The following is a 4,243-nucleotide window of genomic DNA, read 5'->3' as shown; positions in this document are numbered from 1 at the left end:
ACAGAGTATAAGAGACAAGGATGTTTTAACAATTTCTAAATGTCATTAGCACTGATTCTGACTGGCAAGTTTATTACATGGTGACGGCACAGAGTGCCTGGGCTGGCCTCCTCTCCTCAGTCCTACCTCTCACCCTCTCGGTAAGTCCATGCAGACTGGTTTAAGAAAGAATTTCAGCCCAGCCGTGTGGCTTGGTGGTTGAGCATCGATCAACCTGTAAACCAGGAGATCATGGGTTCAATTCCAGTCAGGGCACATACTGGGGTTGGGGGCCCAATTCCTAGTAGTGGGTGTCCAGGAGGCAGCCGATCAATGATTCACTCTCATTGATGTTCCTATCCCTTCCTCTCCCTTTCTTTCTGAAATCAATAGTGTGTGTGTGTATTAAAAAAGAAAGAACTTCACTTTCCCTCTTTCAGGTCATAGAATGTACTTTATTTGGTGGTTTATTTGTCTTGTCATGTGTGTTACAACATCTATTCCTTAGGAAAATTTGGGCCAATATCAATAACACATTTCTTCTTAATAATTTATGTGCTTTAAAACCCATTGCTTGGCCTGAAAAAAATCTAAAAATATTTGAATAATCGTTGGTCATGTGCCTGTGTCAACCAAATTCATTGCACTCGTTATCTATAATCCTTACCAAAATTCTCTATGCTAGACATGCTCATTTTACAAATGTGGAACCTGAGACTCTGAGAAGTTAAATTGGGCAGCAAAAGCCACACAGATAGAAGTGGTGGCTTAGGAACCCTACAGTTCATATATTCTTCTATGACGACTTGTGTTTCAAATTACTGTTCATTTTCAGTGTTTACCAGAGTTTTAAAACACATTTATTTGATTTTTTAACATAGAGATTCACGCTATTTCTGTCTTTGAGCATATTAAGAAACAAAGGGTAGCTTTTCTGTTTGATTCAGATTTGTGTGATTCCATAGCATTTCGGGGGAAAGTTGATATTTTAGTTCTTGTCCAGGTTCCAAAGTGGATGTCTGCCTCTGTGCTTTTTCCTTTCCTGTGAGAACATTCTACTCAACTATGAGGAGTCCAGGCACATATGAGCCCCCTCCTGATGCCACCTTCCCCGAAGCTGAGCTGGCATGGCAGATGTTACTGGATTTCATGAAGACCTGGGATTAGTTGGGCCTTTTGACAAGGCATTACATTTGGAGTTTAGCATTCTTTCATTCAGCAAGTGCTGCTGGGCTGTTGGTAATGCCTGGGGCCTAGGCTTTTAATCAGGATGTTTGGATGTTTGTTCTGTCTTGCTAAAGTGATTTCTTCAGCTTTGTATAAAAAACAATAGGAATTATCAAACAGGAGCTGCTTGAATGCCAGCAAAACAAGCGTTGGATACAAGCTAAATCTAAAAGGTTTAATGAGTGTCACCCACTAAAGACTCCTTATAGGGAATAGGTGAAATCCAGAAGGGAAAGTCTGGGTGAGCTCCCTTTAACAGCAGCCACATTACCAACCACCATTGTGCCTGGATTTACTCCCCTTTCTTCTCTCTCTCTTTTTTTTTGTGTTTTAAGCCTCAGAACAGAGGGTTATTTTTGTTTGGTTTTCCCCCAGCCTTATTATTAACAGTTAATGCTGAGAAATTGGAAATCTCAGAACCAATGTTCCTCTGTGGCCTCAGCTGTTTAGTGGTGACAGCAGGCTCTGCCATGCTGCATCTTACAGACTTAACTTGAGGATTTAACTTGTTGAGGACTTGGCTGCCATTATAGCCTAATACTTTTGTTGCTATTGGAAATATTAAAAAGAAAAAGCAGACTGGTATGGGAAGGAGAAATGGAAATAGCAGATTGCAGATCTGGAGAGCTGCCATTGTACAATGGCAGATTGTACAAGGCTGCTTTGCTAGGGTTAGACTGAGAGGAACCAAAACCACCCAGGCACATCTCTGTTGGGTATGAGTGTCACGACGGTGCCAGGAAAAAGGGTTTGTTTAGTCCTCTGGGCTCTGAAAAGACACCATCAGGAGTGAAGGGAAAGCTGAGAGAGCCAGGGTTAAAATGAGCAGGTTTGAAGGCGCTCTCTCAGCTTACACCTAGATCACCTAGATCTTCTCATCTGTGCCAGCCAGGGTAAGTTAAATAAAGTGACAAAAACACTTTTTTTTTTAAATTTGAAAACACACCAACAGAAAAATACAGAAGAAAAAAATTTATATTCCCTAATCTAAACCAAAAATTTGGCATATTTGCTTTGAGCTACCTTTTCCCCCTTAAAATCAAACATTTTTCAATTGTTTTTTTTATAAAAAATGATAAAAAGCTCTTACAGAAATTTAAAGTAATTATAGAAGCACATAGAGTTTATGAGAAGATGTTCCCCATCACATGTCACCAAGGAAATGCAAATTAAAACAACAATGAGACAACACTACACACCTATGAGAATGTCCAAAATCCAAAACAGGACTCCACCAAGTGCTGTGAGGATGAGGAGCAGCAGTAATTCTCATTTATCTGGTGGGAGTGCAAAGTGGTACAGTCACTTTGGAAGACAGTTTGGCAGATTCTTTTCTTTCTTTCTTTCTTTTTAAAATATATTTTATTGATTTTTTACAGAGAGAAAGGGAGAGAGATAGAGAGTTAGAAACATCCATGAGAGAGAGACATCGATCAGCTGCCTCCTGCACACCTCCTACTGGGGATGTGCCCGCAACCCAGGTACATGCCCCTGGCCGGAATCGAACCTGGGACCCTTCAGTCCGCAAGCCAACGCTCTATCCACTGAGCCAAACCGGTTTCGGCTAGTTTGGCAGTTTCTTACAAAAGCACACATGCTGTTACAATACTCTCCAGTTGAAAATTTATATCCACACAGAAGCCTGTACAGCAGGGTTTTTCATAATTTATTCATAATTGTCAAAACTTGGAAGCATAAATATGGCCTTCAGTAGGTGAATGGATTAATAAACTGTGATACATCCGGACAATGAAATGTTATTCAACATTTTTCATCATTTCTTTTTGGAAATAAGCTATCCATGAAAAAACATAGAGGAAGCTTATATGCATATTGCTAAGTGAAAAAAAGCCAATCTGAAAAGGCCATATACTGTTAGTATTCTGTAGTAAGAAATTAGGAAAATTCCTGAGCAAGTGGAATAGGGAAACTGAGACAAGAAAAAATAAACAAGGCCAAACAGTTTGGGCAACTTGCAGCCAGCTTACTGCAAAACCTTATCTTCCCCAACCAAGGACATTTGAGAGCAAATGGTTAATATCTCTCCTCCCTAACCAGAGAATACAGGTAAGGGGTGAGGGCGAAAGATGGGAGAGTTTTATTTCACCCACTGAACAAAGAAGTCAGCTGTTTTAGGACTTGCAAAATGAGATGGCCAGTTGTACAAACATCCCAAAATAAGCTACAACATCATAAAATGAGGACTCTGAAAACTAATCTGGAAGAGGAACCATGAAACCTATAGGAAGAAGGGTATAAAACACCTTGGACCCCACCAGGCATGTGCTCAGATTAGCTGTTTCCTGCTTGTGCTCTAGGCCAAGTGTATCTTTAATAAATTTGCCTTCTTTGCTTCCTTAATAAACTCACTTCTTTGCTTTAACACCACTGTCACTGGTCTGAAAACTTTCGTATGAGGCTGACAAGAATCTAGGAAGGAACAGCCCTCACCCTCTGACCCAGGGGGCTGTCCAATAATAATTTTAACTACATGACAATATGGAAAGGGCAGAACTATAGAGATAGTAAAAGATCAGTGGTTTCCAGGGTTTGAGGGAGGACAGGAATGAATAGAAGGAACACAGAGGATTTTTATGACAGTGAAACTATTCTGTATGATACTATAATGGTGGATACATGTAATTATGTATGTCAAAACCCATGGAATATTCTACTCCAAGAGTAAACTCTAATGTAAACTATGGACTTTGTGTGACAATGGTGATCAATGAAGATCATTGTAACAAAATATCTGTGGACTGGTAACAGTGGGGAAAATTTTGTGTGTTGGGGATGGTGGATGCATAGGGGATATATGAGAACTTTACTTTCCAATCAATTTTGATGTGATGCTAGAACTCAAAAAAATTAAGTCTATGAACACACACACACACACACACACATACACCATACACATGTGAAGTGCTTTTTAGAAAAGAAACATTACTCTCACCATCTATATATTTTTATTATTGTAATTGGATGTTATTCTCTAGATATCCAGATAGATGAATGATTTATAAATAGATGGATAAAG

Source organism: Myotis davidii, unplaced genomic scaffold (assembly GCF_000327345.1).
Source record: "Myotis davidii unplaced genomic scaffold, ASM32734v1 scaffold275, whole genome shotgun sequence".
NCBI classification, from domain to species: Eukaryota; Metazoa; Chordata; class Mammalia; order Chiroptera; family Vespertilionidae; genus Myotis; species Myotis davidii.
This window is presented reverse-complemented; position numbering follows the sequence as displayed.